The 21,364-nt window shown below is 37.0% G+C and overlaps 1 protein-coding gene, 1 long non-coding RNA gene and 1 pseudogene across 4 annotated transcripts in view; 1 reads left to right on the forward strand and 2 right to left on the reverse strand.

The window, feature by feature from the left end:
* Window positions 1-18,930, reverse strand: LOC143665497 (uncharacterized). Its single transcript, XR_013167019.1, has 3 exons — window positions 18,783-18,930; window positions 13,745-13,947; window positions 1-46 (listed from the first exon to the last, which is right to left on the reverse strand). It is a non-coding gene; the product is annotated as an uncharacterized LOC143665497 (long non-coding RNA).
* The window catches only part of MCC (MCC regulator of Wnt signaling pathway), a 614,110-nt gene that overhangs the window by 213,039 nt on the left and 379,707 nt on the right, over window positions 1-21,364 (forward strand). The gene's annotated exons all lie outside the window — the stretch shown is intronic.
* Window positions 9,897-10,479, reverse strand: LOC143665291 (ras-related protein Rap-1b pseudogene; annotated as a pseudogene).

The raw sequence follows: 21,364 nt of genomic DNA on the forward strand, positions 1-21,364 counted from the left end.
CCTTGCATTTCTTGCATAATTTCTTGCATTTTTCTATGAGCACCATCTGCATAATAAAAAACCAAAGTTAATATTTTTAAAAGCCACATCCATACCAAAAAGTAAATATTAGTATTATAAATTTGTTCCTGTTCCACATTAACATTTTAGGCTTAACAAGTGATAATTCCCTCTTATGTTTGGAATTAGGTTTGGCAAGGTTTAGAGATTGCATCAGAAAGGCCTGGGTCCTGCAGAAACTAGGAAAGATCTGTTGCTCTCTCCTCTTCATTTGCTCCCTCCCTTGCAGCACTTCAGAGGACACATCAGGCTTGAGTCTGATGTAACATCATCACCACCACCACCAATAATAATAATATTTCTGTAATTTCTAACAGTTTCAAACTACTTTCCTGGTTATTCTTATCTGGGAGCCTCTGAATAACTGAAGAGTAGACAGGATAGGTGTTTTAGTGTCTTGGCTGTAAAATAAATACCATACAATGAGTCGGCTTAACAATGGGAATTTATTAACTCATGATTTCAGAGACTAATTGTTTTTGGCTGGCTGGCAATCTTTAGGGTTCTTTCGCTTTTCCATCACAAATATACACAAGGCGGCATCTTCTTTCTCTTCAGGATTCTGTTGACTTCCAGCTTCTTAGCCACTGCTGTGGCCTCTCTATAAGCCGCCCAGTAAAAGGATTAAGAGCAATCCTTACTCAGGTGGACCACGCCATATCTGAAGGAACCTCATCAAAAGTTCCTCTTTACAGTGGGTCCACACCCATAGGAATAGTTTAAGATTAAGAGGATTTTTTGGGGGGGTGCATGACTCCAGGCCACCACAACAAGCATGACTATTCCTTCCCCGTACTGCAGTCAAAGTGAGGTGTTTAAAGCAGGGAGGATCATGTCAAACAGTGAAGCTACCAGAAGGTGAGTGTCATTGGGGGCTATTTTGGAGGCTGGCCCCACATCTTCTACCACACCTCTGTTACCAGTTAATTGTTTACTTTTCACTGTTTGTCTCCCCCATTCATTTAACTCTTTATCCTCTGAATCCACCCCCGTGACTAATACGTTACCTTCAAAAGGTGATTCGTATTTATTCTTTCAAAAAACATTTTATTAGAGCAATTGTAGATTTACAGAAAAATCATGCAGAAAGTCAAAATTCTCATATACCATACACACACATGTAGTTTTCCCTATTATTGATATTTTACATTGTTTTCATTGTATTCACGAGAACAAATTTTTAATGTAGAAATAATCAAAATCAAAATTTATTATAACCATATTGAATAATCAGTAGGTAGGAATGAACTAAAGTAAAAGTAAAATAATATGTTTACTTGTGAGTTTTCTCCACTAGATGGTAAATTTAGACAAACTACAAAAGTGTGGACTCTATATCCTTGTACTTAAGTGCGGCCCACGGCCCAGTAGCATCCACCTGGATGGGAGCTTGTCAGAAATGCCACTGTTAAACATTACACAAAACGTTCAAGTGGCAAGTAATTATAATGCAAGCTCTTTCATGGTAATCCAGATTTATTGAACTACTGATGCTAAGTTATACAAAATTGCATGACTTTAATTAAGGCTTTTAGTTTACATTTCCTCACCTCAAAGTAGTAGTAACATTAGCTTGGTCAGTTTACATACTGTGGCTTCCTGTACACAATCTTTTTTTTTTTTTTTTAATATATCTTGACATTCTTTTAAAAGGCATAAAAATGTCAATTACATTTATTTTAATTTTTAAAATGCTACAGGTGTCACAGTGCTGGAGTGAAATATCTTCATAGCAAGTGCATGTCATAACTGAGTGGCAGTGTGGTGTAAAGATTGAGGATATTGGAGCCAGGGAGCCTGATCAAATTCTTGGGCCACCATTTACTAGGCCACAATCAAGAAACTTGGGCAAGTTCTGTGCTTCATTTGCCTATGTGCTCTCTTTCCTAAAAGAGAATAATAACATCAACCCTATTGGGTTTTGGAAGATTTAGTTGCATGCAAATGCTTGGAAGAATGCCTGACACACTTCCGGAGAAGATGGCGGCTTAGTAAGAGGCGCAGGTCTTAGTTCCTCCTCCAGAACAGCTACTAGGGGAGGAGAAACGATACAGAACAGCTCTCGGAGCCACGATAGAGATCAAGAAGACTGCATACCCCATTCTGGAATGGCTGACTGGCTGGGAGAACCCGCTCCGGTGAGATCGCCGACGGGCACAGGCTTCCCCGGGCCGGGCGGCAAGCAGCCGGAGTCCCTCCCTTCCTCCTTCCAAGGCCAGCTGGGAGAATTGGACAGGGGGTCCCCTCAAGCCGGGGCGGCTGGCGCCCCCCCCTCCCCACGCGCAGCCCCTGAACCAACTGGGAGAATTGGATCGGAGATCCCCAGGTCGCGGAGAAAGGTGACCGGGGTCCCTTCCAAACACGTGGCTTCCCGGTCCGGCTGGGAATGGTGCACTCTCCCGGGCCGCGGCGGCTGGCGCCCTCACGCCACGCTTGGCGCCCCGGGCCGGCTAGGAGATTCGGACGGGCACTCTACCGGGCTGCGGCGGCCGGCGACCCTCCCCGCGTTCGGATCCCTGGGCCGGCTAGCACTCTTCCAAGCCGCTTCGACTGGCGAAACTCCCCCACGGCGAGAGTTTTCCAAAGTTAAAGGACCCACAGCACCTTTTACTGGTGGGACCCACAGACAAATGAGTGCCACGAGCGCCACCTACTGGGCAGGATAAGAAAAACAGAACCCAGAGATTTCACAGAAAAATCTTTCAACCTGTTGGGTCCAACACCCAGGGAAATCTGACTAAATGCCCAGACGCCAGCAGAAGATAACGGATCACGCTCAGAAAATTGAAAATATGGCCCAGTCAAAGGAACAAACCAATAGTTCAAATGAGATACAGGAGCTAAGACAACTAATGCTGAATATACGAACAGAAATGGAAAACCTCTTCAAAAACGAAATCGATAAATTGAGGGAGGACATGAAGAAGACATGGGCTGAACAAAAGGAAGAAATAGAAAAATTGAAAAAACAAATCACAGAACTTATGGAAGTGAAGGATAAAGTAGAAAGGATGGAAAAAACACTGGATACCTACAATGATAGATTTAAAGAGACAGAAGATAGAATTACTGATTTGGAGGATGGAACATCTGAATTCCAAAAAGAAACAGAAACTATCGGGAAAAGAATGGAAAAATTTGAACAGGGGATCAGGGAACTGAATGACAATATGAAGCACACAAATATATGTGTTCTGGGTGTCCCAGAAGGAGAAGAGAAGGGAAAAGGAGGAGAAAAACTAATGGAAGAAATTATCACTGAAAAATTCCCAACTCTTATGAAAGACCTAAACTTACAGATCCAAGAAGTGCAGGGCACCCCAGAGAGAATAGACCCAAATAGGCGTTCTCCAAGACACTTACTAGTTAGAATGTCAGAGGTCAAAGAGAAAGAGAAGATCTTGAAAGCAGCAAGAGAAAAACAATCCATCACATACAAGGAAAACCCAATAAGACTATGTGTAGATTTCTCAGCAGAAACCATGGAAGCTAGAAGACAGTGGGATGATATATTTAAATTACTAAAAGAGAAAAACTGCCAACCAAGACTCCTATATCCAGCAAAATTGTCCTTCAAAAATGAGGGAGAAATTAAAACATTCTCAGACAAAAAGTGACTGAGAGATTTTGTGACCAAATTCACAAATTTGTGACAAATTTGTGACCTGCTCTGCAAGAAATACTAAAGGGAGCACTAGAGTCAGATACGAAAATACAGAAGAGAGAGGTATGGAGAAGAGTGTAGAAAGAAGGAAAATCAGATATGATGTACATAATACAAAAGACAAAATGGTAGAGGAAAATATTATCCAAACAGTAATAACACTAAATGTAAATGGACTGAATTCCCCAATCAAAAGACATAGACTGGCAGAATGGATTAAAAAACAGGATTCTTCTATATGCTGTCTACAGGAAACACATCTTAGACCCAAAGATAAACATAGGTTGAAAGTGAAAGGTTGGGAAAAGATATTTCATGCAAATAACAACCAGAAAAGAGCAGGAGTAGCTATACTAATATCCAACAAATTAGACTTCAAATGTAAAACAGTTAAAAGAGCCAAAGGAGGACACTATCTACTAATAAAAGGAACAATTAAACAAGAAGACATAACAATCATAAATATTTATGCACCGAACCAGAATGCCCCAAAATACATGAGGAATACACTGCAAACACTGAAAAGGGAAATAGACACATATACCATAATAGTTGGAGACTTCAATTCACCACTCTCATCAATGGAAAGAACATCTAGACAGAGGATCAATAAAGAAATAGAGAATCTGAATATTACTATAAATGAGCTAGACTTAACAGAAATTTATAGGACATTACATCCCACAACAGCAGGATACACCTTTTTCTCAAGTGCTCATGGATCATTCTCAAAGATAGACCATATGCTGGGTCACAAAGCAAGTCTTAACAAATTTAAAAAGATTGAAATCATACACAACACTTTCTCGGATCATAAAGGAATGAAGTTGGAAATCAATAATAGGCCGAGTGCCAGAAAATTCACAAATACGTGGAGGCTCAACAACACACGCTTAAACAACGAGTGGGTCAAAGAAGAAATTGCAAGAGAAATTAGTAAATACCTTGAGGCGAATGAAAACGAAAACACAACATATCAAAACTTATGGGACACAGCAAAGGCAGTGCTAAGAGGGAAATTTATTGCCCTAAATACCTATATCAGAAAAGAAGAAAAGGCAAAAATGCAGGAATTAACTATCCACATGGAAGAACTGGAGAAAGAACAGCAAACTAATCCCAAAGCAAGCAAAAGGAAAGAAATAACAAAGATTAGAGCAGAAATAAATGAAATTGAAAACATAAAAACAATAGAGAAAATCAATAAGACCAGAAGTTGGTTCTATGAGAAAATCAATGAGATTGATGGGCCCTTAGCAAGATTGACAAAAAGAAGAAGAGAGAGGATGCAAATAAATAAGATCAGAAATGGAAGAGGAGACATAACTACTGACCTCACAGAAATAAAGGAGGTAATAACAGGATACCATGAACAACTTTACGCTAATAAATACAACAATTTAGATGAAATGGACGGGTTCCTGGAAAGACATGAACAAACAACTTTGATTCAAGAAGAAATAGATGACCTCAACAAACCAATCACAAGTAAAGAAATTGAATTAGTCATTCAAAAGCTTCCTAAAAAGAAAAGTCCAGGACCAGAAGGCTTCACATGTGAATTCTATCAAACATTCCAGAAAGAATTAGTACCAACTCTCCTCAAACTCTTCAAAAAAATCGAAGTGGAGGGAAAACTACCTAACTCATTCTATGAAGCCAACATCACCCTCATACCAAAACCAGGCAAAGATATTACAAAAAAAGAAAACTACAGACCAATCTCTCTAATGAATATAGATGCAAAAATCCTCAACAAAATTCTAGCAAATCGAATCCAGCAACACATTAAAAGAATTATACATCATGACCAAGTAGGATTCATCCCAGGTATGCAAGGATGGTTCAACATAAGAAAATCAATTAATGTAATACACCATATCAACAAATCAAAGCAGAAAAATCACATGATCATCTCAATTGATGCAGAGAAGGCATTTGACAAGATTCAACATTCTTTCCTGTTGAAAACACTTCAAAAGATAGGAATACAAGGGAACTTCCTTAAAATGATAGAGGGAATATATGAAAAACCCACAGCTAATATCCTCCTCAATGGGGAAAAATTGAAAACTTTCCCCCTAAGGTCAGGAACAAGACAAGGATGTCCACTATCACCACTATTATTCAACATTGTGTTGGAGGTTCTAGCCAGAGCAAGTAGACAAGAAAAAGAAAAACAAGGCATCAAAATTGGAAAGGAAGAAGTAAAACTATCACTGTTTGCAGACGATATGATACTATATGTCGAAAACCCGGAAAAATCCACAACAAAACTACTAGAGCTAATAAATGAGTACAGCAAAGCAGCAGGTTACAAGATCAACATTCAAAAATCTGTAGCATTTCTATACACTAGTAATGAACAAGCTGAGGGGGAAATCAAGAAATGAATCCCATTTACAATTGCACCTAAAAGAATAAAATACCTAGGAATAAATTTAACTAAAGAGACAAAAAACCTATATAAAGAAAAATACAAAAAACTGTTAAAAGAAATCACAGAAGACCTAAATAGATGGAAGGGCATACCGTGTTCATGGATTGGAAGACTAAATATAGTTAAGATGTCAATCCTACCTAAATTGATTTACAGATTCAATGCAATACCAATCAAAATCCCAACAACTTATTTTTCAGAAATAGAAAAACCAATAAGCAAATTTATCTGGAAGGGCAGGGTGCCCTGAATTGCTAAAAACATCTTGAGGAAAAAAAACGAAGCTGGAGGTCTCGCGCTGCCTGACTTTAAGGCATATTATGAAGCCACAGTGGTCAAAACAGCATGGTATTGGCATTAAGATAGATATATCGACCAATGGAATCGAATAGAGTGCTCAGATATAGACCCTCTCATCTATGGACATTTGATCTTTGATAAGGCAGTCAAGCCAACTCACCTGGGACAGAACAGTCTCTTCAATAAATGGTGCCTAGAGAACTGGATATCCATATGCAAAAGAATGAAAGAAGACCCATATCTCACACCCTATGCAAAAGTTAACTCAAAATGGATCAAAGATCTAAACATTAGGTCTAAGACCATAAAACAGTTAGAGGAAAATGTAGGGAGATATCTTATGAAACTTACAATTGGAGGCGGTTTTATGGACCTTAAACCTAAAGCAAGAGCACTGAAGAAGGAAATAAATAAATGGGAGCTCCTCAAAATTAAACATTTTTGTGCATCAAAGAACTTCATCAAGAAAGTAGAAAGACAGCCTACACATTGGGAGACAATATTTGGAAATCACACATCAGATAAAGGTCTAGTATCCAGAATTTATAAAGAGATTGTCCAACTCAACAACAAAAAGACAGCCAACCCAATTACAAAATGGGAAAAAGACTTGAACAGACACCTATCAGAAGAGGAAATACAAATGGCCAAAAGGCACATGAAGAGATGCTCAATGTCCCTGGCCATTAGAGAAATGCAAATCAAAACCACAATGAGATATCATCTCACACCCACCAGAATGGCCATTATCAACAAAACAGAAAATGACAACTGCTGGAGAGGATGCGGAGAAAGAGCCACACTTATCCACTGTTGGTGGGAATGTCAAATGGTGCAACCACTGTGGAAGGCAGTTTGGCGGTTCCTCAAAAAGCTGAATATAGAATTGCCATACGACCCAGCAATACCATTGCTAGGTATCTACTCAAAGGACTTAAGGGCAAAGACATAAACGGACATTTGCACACCAATGTTTATAGCAGCGTTATTTACAATTGCAAAGAGATGGAAACAGCCAAAATGTCCATCAACAAAAGAGTGGCTGAACAAACTGTGGTATATACATACGATGGAATATTATGCAGCTTTAAGACAGAATAAACTTATGAAGCATGTAATAACATGGATGGACCTAGAGAACATTATGCTGAGTGAGTCTAGCCAAAAACTAAAGGACAAATACCGTATGGTCCCACTGATGTGAACCGACATTCGGGAATAAACTTGGAATATGTCATTAGTAACAGAGTCCAGCAGGAGTTAGAAACAGGGTAAGATAATGGGTAATTGGACCTGATGGGATACAGACTGTGCAACAGGACTAGATACAAAAACTCAAAAATGGACAGCACAATAATACCTAATTGTAAAGTAATCATGTTAAAACACTGAATGAAGCTGCATCTGAGCTATAGGGTTTTTTTTTTTTTTTTGTCTGTTTGTTTGTCTTTTTTTTTCTTTCTTTTTCCTCTTCTTTTTTTTTACTATTATTATTATTTTTATTTTTTCTCTATATTAACATTCTATATCTTTTTCTGTTGTTTTGCTAGTTCTTTTCCTAAATCGATGCAAATGTACTAAGAAATGATGATCATGCATCTATGTGATGATGTTAAGAATTACTGATTGCATATGTACAATGGAATGATTTCTAAATGTTGGGTTAATTTCTTTTTTTTCTTTAATTAATTTAAAAAAAAAGAATGCCTGACACATGTTAATAGGCACTCAATATCTCTCCTATTGTGATCATATTCCATCAATCTTTAATGTTATATTAATGTCAAAAATATATCATGATCATTCTTTACCTGTAGAGGATATAATCAGAGGTTAAATGAAATCAAGACAATAAAAGGCTGAAGTAAATACAACAATTTTGAGAAGCACTCAACATCCCTCTTCTATAGCTCTTATCATGTTGTAACTGTCTGCACGGTATTGCATTTGGATATATCATAGACTATGAGTTTCTTAAGAAAATGTACTTTTTTTATCATTGTGCACTGAATGGTGCCTAGGAACTTGTTAATGTGGATGGATAAATGAGTGAATGGCTGTCATAATGAGTATATTAGGTACTTTATAAATGTTGAGTGTTCACAGTATCTGTAAAACTGGAAATAATTACAATATTGTTTGAACATAGTATGTTATTGAATCAGTCATGTTCAGAAGCACAGAATCTTAACACCCAAACATTAATGCATACAAAGCAACAAAGCATTGTTAAATAAAACAACAACAGTTACTGCAAATTAGGCCTTATGACCCATTATACAAGATTAAAATTACTTCCTATGTCCGCAGAACTCCTCCACCATTTAACATCTCAACCAAAACGTTTACACATGTGAAACAATCAATAACAGGCAAAAATACTAAACCTTTATATTTGGTATTGCAAATACACATGCTTGAGCAAGCAAGGGAATCACAGTGAGAATCTACATCTGCAGAAGCCTGAATATGATTTACACAATTTTTAAGTCATTAAAAAATTGTTTGAAAATATATGCTTCTTGTGGTAGACCCCCACTGCACACACAACTATGAACATTGTTATGTAAACAGAAAAGGAAACATATAATAAGAGATTTGAAAAGTCTGGACATTTCCTTCCCAACAGATATTAAAGGCAATGAATGTTTTTAATCTAAGACATTTTACTGAAAGGACTATCATATTTTAAAGACAAGATCACTGACTCCACAGGTATTTTAAAAATTTAAAAAATGGGGTGGGCAATGGTGGCTTAGTGGCTGAGTTCTTGCCTGCCATTCCAGAAACCTGGGTTCTATTCCCAGAGCCTGCCCATGCAAAAACAAACAAACAAACAAAACTGTATACCTCTGTTAATCAAAAGCACTTATTTTGTACAATACAATGATAATGACCATGTATTTTCTTAAAAAAAAATTATAGTAAGTTCCAAGTTTCAAAGAAGCGAAGTTATCTGGTGTAGTCTATATAGGAGCTCTTTGGATTTCCTTTTATTAGGCTAAAATAGTAGTGCTTTTAGTATTTACATTATTGTATTCCCTAATACAAAGTGTATGGGATGTGTGAAAGTGTACAGTACACCCTTTTCATTTATGTACAACATTAGTGGATGAAGATCGTCTCTTAGAAGTAATACTGGATGTAGCCTCTGGTTTTACCAGTTGCACCCCGTAGGACTATTAGATAAGTAAAAATCTCTCTTGTGATAATGGAAAGTAATTAGAATGTGCAAACAGATGTAGTAGCTTTAGGACTATTTGATAAGAAAAAAATCTCTCTTGTGATACTGGAAAGTGATTAGAATGTGCAAACTGATGTAGGAGCTTTCATCTGCCTCTTAAAGGATACCACCACAGGAAAGTCCATTTTAGATGTTGGTAGGTTTAACAAAGTTGGAATGCTGGCACTGTTGAATTAGTTCTTTAGATCTGGCTCAGAGCTGCAATGCATTTAATATATTAAAATATCTGACATGATATCTTTTTGTGGCCCTGCCTTGGCCCTGGAGTTTTTCTGTTAATTTGCCATTCTAGGTCATAAAAGATCTCATTAACATTTATTTTTGATTTTACAGAAGATTCTAAGAATGCACAGTTATTACACTGTCTTGCTAGATTTTGACCTTGCTCCTTTCCTATGACTCTTCTATAGAAAGTGTCACACTTATTACCAACCAGAATCATTGGGACATCATTGGTGTCTTTTACTTGAAGAATCTGTGCTCTCAGATCTTGTAAATCATTAAATGTGGACTGTGCTGTAATGGAATAAACTAATGCAAAGCCTTTCCATTTTTCATGTACAAATCCCTCATTGCTGTAAATTCTTCCATTCCTGCAGTATCTAAGATTTTGAGCATGCACTGTTGTGCATCTACTTCAAATAACTTTCTATAAGAATCTTCTATTGTAGGATCATATTTTTCAACAAAAATTCCTTGGACAAACTGCACGGTCAGAGCAGACTTTTCAACACCTCCTGAGCCAAGAATGACTAGCTTATGCTCACTCATGGCTGTGAAGTTATTGTCCAAATCTAGTAGCTCTAATGCAGCCAGCATCACCCCATGCCTGGCGCTCCCTCTGGGTCTCTGCTCTGGGTGCCACAGCTGTCCTGCCGCTATGGTGTGGTTCTGGCTGGTTACATGCCTGACTCGGGGCGAGGTTTGCCAGTGTGGCCTTCCTTTTTTTTTTAATTAGAGAAGGTATCAGTTTAGAGAAAAATCTTGCAGAAAGTACAGAGTTCTTATAACCACACACACGCACACACACACACACACACAATTTTCCCTATTATTAATGTTTTGCATTAGTATGGTACCTTTGCTACAATTGATAAAACAATTCTATTATAATTATACTATTAACTGTAGTCCATAGTTTACAATAGGATTCATTATGTTGTTATTTTTTCTGGCAACAACCTAAAATTTCCCATTTTATCCACTTTCAAATATACAATTCAGTGATGGTAATTAGCATTCATAAAGTTGTGCCTCCATCACCAGCATCCATTACCAAAACTTTCCCATCACCCCTAATAGAAACCCTGTTTCAATTAAACACAAACTCCCTATTCCCCATATGCTTTTCCTTTTAAATAAAAATTTTGCTTTAGAAAATTAGAGCAGTATAATTTTCTAGAGCTGTTTATATATGATTTCAACCTAAGAAATTAAAGGATATTAAAAATATTTGAGAAGTATCATTAAACAGTTTATCATTAATGGTTTGAAACTTTTTAACCCCAGAAAAGTTCTTTAATCCTGACTCAATATTGTTGGGTGGGATCTTTTTTATTAAGTTGTTTCCATGGAGATGTGACCCACCCAGTTGTAGGTGGGACCCTTTGATTAGCTGGTTTTCATGGAGGTGTCTCCACCCATGCAGGGTGGTTCGTTTACTGGAGTCTTTTAAGAGGAAACCATTTTGCAAAAAGCTTCAGAACAGACACAGACAGAGATCTTTGGAGATGCAGAAAGAAAACACCCCAGAGAAGCTGTTTGAGATCAGAAGCCAAAGGACCAGCAGATTCCAGCCACATGCCTTCCCAAATCAGCATTTCTTTTGAGTCAAGGTATCTTTCCTAGGATGCCTTAGTTTGGACATTTTTATGGCCTTAGAAGTGTAAACTTGAAACTTAACAAATTCCTTTTGTAAAAGCCATTTCTGGTATATTGCATTTCCAGCAGCATTAACAAACTAAAATAGCTATACTGGCACCCTTCTAGAGAAGTGAAATAATTGGCCTTCAAGTCAACTCTTTCTTCACGTTCTCAAAACCTGAGTAAATTATGTTATACTTAAGAGTAACTCCTCAGGTCCTCCCCTACATACTAATTTACCCACTGTGGTTTTCATTCAGCCATACTTATGGGCCAGGCCCTGGGACTGAAAAGAGGGGGGTAAAATATGTGAGGGAACCACCTTCTTTGAAGCAATAGTTTGGCCAGGCAGCTCTGTTAATAATTAAACTAATTGCTGGCTGCAAAAAAAAATTTAAGATGTAAGCAGTATGCTTTCCTAATTCTAAAATAAACATGTATTTCTTCAGAAATATAAATATTTGTAACAAATAGAAGGCTTGTAGGTTATCAGGCTTCCTTTCCTTAACACTTGGTTTTTCCTAGAGTGAGATTTAAATTGTTTTTTTGCAGATTCATCACCATTTGAAAATCTACTTTCTGGAATGACTCTGAATTTGTATTTCTCTCATTTCTCTGTGTTTCCCTCTTAGAATACATTACCCTCTCAGCTGCTGAAATTCTGCTTTATATGACAAGGAACCACTATATATACTACATAGTAGGTTTGCATGCATGCATACGAATGTATTTTTTTTCCAAAAAGACAAATACATACATATAAAATATAGAATATCTAGGTGCTGTTTGAATTTTTGCAGAACATTTATATGTATCATTAAGCATGCTAGTGAGTCAGATTACAGAAAATGAAGAAAAAAAGTACCTTTGAAATAAAAATGTAGACATATCTTTTGGTCATTCTGTTTGATACATGGAGTTGGCTTTTTGAAATATTTTTATGGAGATGATCTTGGTATGCTCATGGTCATGTTGTCACTCTGGTTTTCTTTTGTTTGTTTGTTTGTTTTTGTAGAAATAAGGAGAAGCCCAAGACAAAATAATGCTAGGAAATCATTTTGGGCATCAAGTGGCTGCTCTGTGTCAGGTTTGCCATGAACTTCTAGCCTGTCTCCAAGGTGATGTTTTTTAAGAAGGAGGAACCAGGTGATGCTTGCAGGATGATCTCCTGCCACAGCTTTTACCAAAGAGCATGACAAACTATATTTAGTAGTTCCTAGAGTCAACATGCTTGAAGAGTAGTGGACATCAGTGTGTTGTAATAATTTAGGCCTGTGCTTGATTTTGAGTTTGATCCCAAATTTGTTACAAACAAAATTTAATTGAATCAAACATGTAAGGACCAAGCCAGGTTCCTTCAAATTAAAATTTGATTTGAAAGAAATTAATGAGATCTGATCTATTCCTTTCTATGTTCCCTTGCTCTAAATGACTAAAAGTGTTCAGCAAATGGTACACATTTCCCAAAGTGTAGTCAGCATACCAGAGATTGTAGACATGATGATGTACAGTGGTATACCCACACAGCACCAAATAGTTCTATATCACATGAATGGGAGAGAATTCCCTTTTAAGTTCTCTTTTAGACCTTCTGTTTGTATCAAGAGAAAAGCCTCATTTTGGTTCAAGAAGGTCTTGAAACCTCCCTCACTCTCAACTCCCCCTTTACTCTCCCAGGGCAAGCTCCAGGTTCAGAGCTTTAGGTAGGCAACAGTATTTAGCCAGAATTAATTTATTTGTACAGTTGCCTTCTGCTTTATTTTTATAGTTGCCACTGATGATTATTTTCCATTAATAACAGTATTATAAATTTCTATTTTAAATAAATATTCTAAAGAACAAATGTATCTATTTAAAGATAAATATTAATTAGGTTAATACTGGTACTACATAGTAATGGCAAAATCTGTAAAGGTGATACATGGAAGACTTCCTTGATAAACACTTGTGTAGAAAAAGAACAGCCTTTGGAATAAGGTAGATTTCAAATTCACATCTCCATCCGGACACTTAATAGCTTTGTGTCTTTGAGGAAACTAAACTCCCTGAGTTTCAGGCATCTTTATCGCAAAATAGCAATAACAGTGATGCCATGTGTTTTAGTTTCCTAGGCTGCTCAAAGCAGATGCCATAAAATGAGATGGCTTTAAACAATGGAAATGTAATAACTTACAGTTTAAGGGCATGGGAGTGTCCAAATCAGTGCATTGTCAAGGCGATACTTGCTTCCAGAAGATTAGCTGCCAGTAATCCTTGGCTTCTCTGTCATGTGGCAAGGCACGTGGCGGCCTCTGCTGGTCTCTCCCTTCTTTTCTGGGTTTCATTGCTTTCAGCTTCTTGCTTCCATGATTTTCTCTCTCTGTATTCATTCTGTTTCTAAGGGAGTCCAGTAACAGGATTAAGTCTCATCCTGAATTAGGTGAGTCACACCTTAACTGAAGTAGCTTCATCAAAAGATCCTACTTAAAATGGGATTAAACCCATAGGAATAGATTCGCCTTAAGAACATGATTTTCTAGGGTACTTACAGTTCCAAACTACCACACTATGTTTCTAAGGTATGTAGAACAGTGTATTACAAAATGAATATCCTCAAATGCAACTTCTCCACAGAGCTCCACTAAATTCTTCATAGACTTCCTCAATTATGCCTAATTTTCTTTTAAAAATTTGATCTGCCTGCCTACAGTACAGTCTCAATAACTGGAAGACATCTGACCTCCACTTCCTTACAATTGATTTGCTCCCTTTTTTCCTTGTATGATTTGGAAAGTGCTGTTTTCACTGTGCATCTTCTGATATTTAAGCTATATAAAATTTTAAGTGTGTAAAATTGTAAGTATGAAGGCTGAAATTATATACTTTTCATATTTTTCCTCTTGATATTCACAAAACATTTCTAGAATTTCAGGGCCATCTGGGTGCTCTGAGATAGCCAACTCAATAGTATACCTTTCCTCATTTGCATCTTCATTAGCCCATCTACATTGGGGTTGTTGAAGACATGTGGATTGCATTCACAATTTACATAGCCATATGCTTCAATCCCATTTTTTAATTCTATTTGTGGAATGAAGGTTTTATAGAAAACATTTCACTACAGAGTTTTGAATGTACTTAGGAAAATCCATGTATACCATGACAGTTCTTTCCCTATCACTGCTACATGCACTCATGTCCTTATTTGAAGTACCTTTTTTAGCACCTGGCCATAACTATCCCTTTCGGGCATTATCCCTCATGAAAACAACTGTTTGTACGTCTGTATATATTTGAGTGATAGTACATTGGATTAAATAGACATGCCCATTAAAGTATCATATGCTCAAAAAAAATCACCAATGTTTATTTTAATATAATGCAATACACTTCTCCAGCAAACTCAGAAATTGCAAGCCAAGCCTCTTGTGAACCTGAGTCTGTTAATTCTACATATGGCCAATTCTCTGAAGGAAAATGTTTGAATACATTTTTTTTAAGTGGGCTAAGTAACAGAAAATTTAATTCATATGCTAAAGTGTGTCAAGCAACTGAGTTCCAACATTCAGTTCATCATTATCTTGAATTGTGCGCTTAATCAAATTCCTTCATTTAATCTGAATGTTATGTTCAAAACCTAGCGTTCAGCTTTAAGGAAAAGCCTCACCTTTCATTTCTTTTGGATAGTCCCTAGTTTTGTGAAATCTGACACAGGCAGCCAGTGAAGTGAGTCTAATTTGAGTGGCTGAATACTGAGGAGGAATCAGTATTTTACAGCTTTCATTGAAACAGCTTTGTCCAAGAAGACATTTTCACTATCCTGTTGCATCTGTTCCAACGTTATTTCCATTTTGCTTTGCTTAAATTAAAAAGGAATGTTATTAAAAAGAAAATTTGGTTTTAGAAATATATATATATATACAGGATCCAGTCAGTAGGCTGGGCTGAAATCTGTGTTATTTGATAGATTTTGCATGTCTGCCATGGAATAGGAGAGTGTTGGTATATCCTTTTTGATACAAAGCCAGCACATATAATGGAGTTTATTTGTTCAGAGCTGGGCACCAGGTGTAATAGAATTATGCATTGTGTTTATATGACCCTCATTTTTATGTCTCTGTAGATGCTCATTCATTCATTTTTCAGATATAAATTAAAAGTAGAGATTGCAAATTAGATGTGCCAGGGCTCACATGGGTTATGTAAAATGTAGTTTCTCTCAGTCTTAGAACTTATTGGATCATGACAGAAATATAAATGAGCTTAGGAAAATATTCAACCCTCATGAGAATTCATTTCCAAGACATAGGTAGTGGGTTTTGCTAGCAGATGGGGCTAAAAACTTATTTTTTCTCTTTTTCCTGTTTCTGTTATTGCTTTTTAAATTTAATATATGAGTTAGCAATACAAAGGATTTTAAACAATATTATCAAATTATGTTTATATTCTTTTGATTGTAAAGATGACTAATGCTAAGTAGATGCTCCTACTTTGTGGAATCAACATATTTGAGGGCCTGTTTTGTACCCTGGCAGGGTCTTGGGCACTTTAAGAGAAATGATCTAATCGTCCCAAACTTTTGCTGTCTTTTTTTTTTTCTTGGAGTGAATGGAGATCATTTAACTCTTCTGGATTTTATTGAGATTACTAATGCAACATAATTCATCCTTGGCTTTCTAAACTGGCTTTGTACATCCAAACTTAGTAATAAACTAAACCTTTTTAAATTGTTGATATTTACAATTTTTGTTCTATACAAATGGCAATCTCATATGGTTCAACCTAATACTATAATTTATTGAGCACCCATGAGATATATAGCTAATACCGTTAGTACATGAAACGTTTGTAAGCACTAACAATAAAAGAGACAGTACCTTTGGGGATTGTTGTCTAAGAAAAGCTCACTGACATACATATTGTTAGGAATTTGGGGATTTCCTAGAAGTGCTGAGGGGAGATGGGAACAAGAACAGCGGAGTTGAATTTGGGATTTATCATTTAAACATTTTCTAATCTTCATCTTAAAAGAACCTCAGTCTACAGAAAGAATCACCAACTTTATTTGCAAGGTATATAAATATCAAATAGAATTTATAATGTAGCTCCTCATAAACTATTTTCTTATTTATTGATGGAGACAAAGCCTATTGGCAGATTAACTTTACAAACCAAGAGAAAATGAGAGTCAAAGACAAGAATCCAGGTAAATGAACAGAACTTCTGGAAGAGCACTAACGTCGGTCCTGCTGGAACTTCTAACTGATTTACCAAAGTAGTATTACAGCCCAGTGCAGGCAAACATGGAGCACTCAGGACCCCTTTGAGACTCCTGGGCCACTTCCCGTGCACACGCAACAACCCTTGGAAGTCTGGTTTAGTGCTGTGTGGAAGTGAACAAAAACAGTTCTCTCAGAGGAAGTTTACTTACATGTCCTTCCTATTAAGAATTATTCAGAACCTGAAGGAAAATGGAATCTCCATAAAAATCTTGAAAGCACAGGGTTACACTTATCTACCCTTCACTCCCAAGTCAGTACATATTGTAAATGGGAAAGTTGACTTTTATTTGCCTAGTTTTAAAAACATTTTTTATTGTGAAATATGACATATAGACAAGAAAGTGATACATTTCAAAGTACATTTTAACAAGTAGTTTTAGAACAAATTTCAAAGTGTGGTATGGGTTATAGTGTAACAATTTCAGGTGTTTCCTTCTAGTTGTTCTAAGACATTGGAGACTAAAAAGAAATATCAATATAATGATTCAGCAGTCATACTCATTTGTTAAATCCTAGCTTCTCTGGTACAACTCCTCCTTCTCCTTTGATCCTTCTCATACAGTTTATATTTAACCCTTTACATCTTTAATTATTTTCAAACACTGTCTGCTACTGGCACCAATGATAGAAAAGAGATGTATCACATGGGGAATAAAAGCTAACCCTAAATTGCAAATAGCTGTTATTGGGAGAATTTGGATATTTGAAGAACAAGAAATGGATTAACCTCTTATGTTTCTTTAAGGATATTTGGGCAATGGCCATTCTAACTTCTTCATGTTGAAAAGGGGTGTCAGCATTATGGGTAGAAAGATGCAATTGGTTGATGCTCTTGGAGAGACTGGTAAATCTGGGTTTCAGGACTTGTCTGGCCTAGGAACCATCTAGAGGTTACAGGTTCCTGAAAAATAAACTTAGTGAGTGAAACTTTTATAGAACTTCAGATAGAGCCCTGGGTATTCTTTAGGGTTTACAGCAATGCTGTTGGTTGAGGCTTGGCATACCACGGCAATTAGCAATATCTAGCCAAAGCTTGCATAAGAGTAGCTCCAGAATAGCCTATCTACTCTATTTGAAATCTCTTTGCCACTGATACCTTCTTTCATTGCATTTCTTTTCCCCCTTTTGGTCAGATAGGCATTGCCAATGCCACAGTGCCAAGGCCAGGCTTATCCCTGGGAATCATTTCCCACATTGCCAGAGATACTTACACCCTTGGACATCATGTTCCACGTAGGGGGAGAGTAATGATTTTACTTGCAGAGATGGGCTTAGAGACAGAGCTCACATCTGAGCAAAAAAGGATGATTCAAAGGCATTATTATAGGTAGGCTTAGCTTCTTCATTACAGTTACAGCTTAAGAGGAAGCCTCAAGATCTAGGGCTTGGCCTATTAACTTGGGAGTCCGTAATATTTGAGAAAGCATCAGGGATTTCTCTGGGAAAGTTTAATTGTTCCATATTTTTTTCGCAGTCCCTTGAGGGACATTGTCAATACTTTTTATCTGCCCAACATAATCTGGAATGTATCTGGGTATTACATTAAGCTTTACTGAACTGCAAGAACTCGTTCCCAATTCTAGGCACCATGTGTTTAAGTTGTTTAATTGAATTTTGCCTGTTATTTTGTAAAAGGCCAATTAAAGGTAAAATGAAGGCTGAAGTTCTTTGACTTTATTCTATTATTTTGATAGAGAATATAGAATATCTTTTCATAATTATAGATATCTTTGCAATACATTTTAGACTCTGGTCTAAATGTTTAAGTTGCTTAAATGTTTAAGTTGCTTACGAAGATTCTTAAGCCGTATGCAAGTGTTTACAACTCTCTTTCCAAAGAATACTGAATTGGGAGTTGGGGTGAAAGTGACCCCCTTCAAGAACTCAGGAATCCATAAAAATAGCTGAATGCTGGTACTGATCTGTGACTTTGAATTAAAATGGACTTACTTCTTGTAAGATGATCTGGATGATCTTCCCCTTATTTGCCTCCCATTTCCATCAGGTCTTCAACATAGCTGGCAACTCAACCTCCAGTGTCAAATATGACAGATACAGGTCTCTCAGGCCAGAATAGGAAGAATAATTTCCTTGAGCCCATTAGACATGTCTTCTTTACACTTTAAAAAAAATTTTTTATTAATTAAAAAAAAGACAATTACATTCCATTCGACATATATAATCAGTAATTCACAATAGCAACACATAGTTGCATATTCATCATCATGATCATTTCTTAGAACATTTGCATCAATTCAGAAAAAGAAATAAAAAGACAACAGAAAAATAAAACGAAAACAGAAAAAAAAATTTTACATACCATATCCCTTCCCCCTCCCTTTCATTGATCACAGTATTTCAAACTAAATTTATTTTCGCATTTGTTCCCCCTATTATTTATTTTTATCCCATATGTTCTACTCGTCTGTTGACAAGTGTTCTAGTTTGCTAGCTGCTGGAATGCAATATACCAGAAACAGAATGGCTTTTAAAAAGGGGAATTTAATGAGTTGCTAGTCTACAGTTCTAAGGCCGAGAAAATGTCCCAACTATGACAAGTCTATAGAAATGTTCAATCAAAGGCATCCAGGGAAAGGTACCTTGGTTCAAGAAGGCCGATGAAGTTCAGGGTTTCTCTCTCATCTGAGAAGGCGCATGGCGAACACAGTCAGGGCTTCTCTCTCAGCTGGAAGGGCAAATGGCGACCACGGTGTCATCTGCTAGCTTTCTCTCCTGGCTTCCTATTTCATGACGCTCCCCGGGAGGCATCTTCCTTCTTCATCTCTAAAGGTCGCTGGCTGGTGGACTCTCTGCTTGTAGTGTTGCTCTCTCTGAATCTCTCTGAATCTATCATTCTCCAAAATGTTTCCTCTTTTATATGACTTCAGAAACTAATCAAAACCCACTCAAATGGGTGGAGACATGTCATCCCCCAATCCAGTTTAACAACCATTCTTAACTAAATCACATCAACCAGGGAGATGATCTCATTACAGTTTCAAATATACAGTATTGAATACAGATTATTCTACCTTTATGAAATGGGATTTATATTAAAACTTGGCTTTTCTTAGGGGGCATACATCCTTTCAAACCAGCACAACAAGGTAGATAAAAGGAGCATCAGACACAAGGTTTTCACAATCACACAGTCACATTGTGAAAGCTATATCATTATACAATCATCATCAAGAAACATGGCTACTGGAACACAGCTCTACATTTCAGGCACTTCCCTCCAGCCTCTCCATTACATCTTGGAATACAAGGTGATATCTACTTAATGCGTAAGAATAACCTCCAGGATAACCTCTCAACTCTGTTTGGAATCTCTCAGCCATTGACACTTTGTCTCATTTCACTCTTCCCTCTTTTGGTCGAGAAGGTTTTCCCAGTTCCTTGATGCTGGGTCTCAGCTCATTCTAGAGTTTTTCTCAATCCCTTGATGCTGAGTCTCAGCTCATTCTGGGATTTCTGTCCCACATTGCCAGGAAGATTTTTCTACACTTTTAACACATACTCTCTCTGCAGTTAACAATGCTCTTTTCATGTCTACCTCCCCTATAGACTGGAAGCATATCAAGGGCAGGAGTCCTGTCTTTGTGACTCTCCAGTGCCTATCAAAATTCTTGGCTCAGTCTCATTAATTCATTCAATCTCTGAATCAATTATTCATTCCACATTTGAGCCTCTTAATAAATGTGCATTGGATAAATGGATGAATGAATGAACATGCTTGTTTTAGAGATAGCTCATGAAATCCATGGTCAAACATCAAGGTTTATATGCAATAAACTCCTACCAATTCCACAGCAAGGTAAACATGTGAGAGGAATAACTGTCATTACCATTTTAAAACCATGCAGTAGTTCTCACTGTTCTTTTGATCAAGTCTCAAATCCTTCACATAATCAATACAGCCGCATTTTTTCCCACTCTCCCCTTCATCTCCATGCTCCAGCCATACCAGTCTTCTTATAATTCAAGATCCATATTTATTCCCTATAGCGCCTTTGCACAAGCTATTCCTGTGACGTGAACATTTCATTCCTCCATTCTTTACCTGGTTTAAATTCCATACATCCTTTGGCTCTTAGCTTACATATAATTTCTTCAAAGAAGTGTTCTATGATCACCCCACTCCCAGTCTATGTCAGCTCTATCTCTTAAGTGCTCTTATATTCCTTATTCTATTGGCCTGAGAAAGTTACGTGGCAAAATATGAAGTCAGAGTGGGAAAGCACTGCAAAGTTATAGACAAAGGGCATATTTATAGGGAAGGATAAAAACTGGGGTCATCTTTGCATTCTATGACAATGTGATAGTAAGAGCAGCTGAAGGCAACAATGTGTGTCTCTTTTTACTCAACTTTATATCCTTAGTTGAGGATATAAAATGGAATCATTTTATATTCCATTTACAGAAACTTGTAAGCTGAAATTAAAACTGGTTTTTGGTAGAAAGTGCCAAGTTCCAGTTTAGACATTACTTTACAGTGAAGGCAAGACTTAGTGAAAGTTCCTGGTAGTTAT

Source organism: Tamandua tetradactyla, chromosome 21 (assembly GCF_023851605.1).
Source record: "Tamandua tetradactyla isolate mTamTet1 chromosome 21, mTamTet1.pri, whole genome shotgun sequence".
Taxonomy (NCBI): Eukaryota; Metazoa; Chordata; class Mammalia; order Pilosa; family Myrmecophagidae; genus Tamandua; species Tamandua tetradactyla.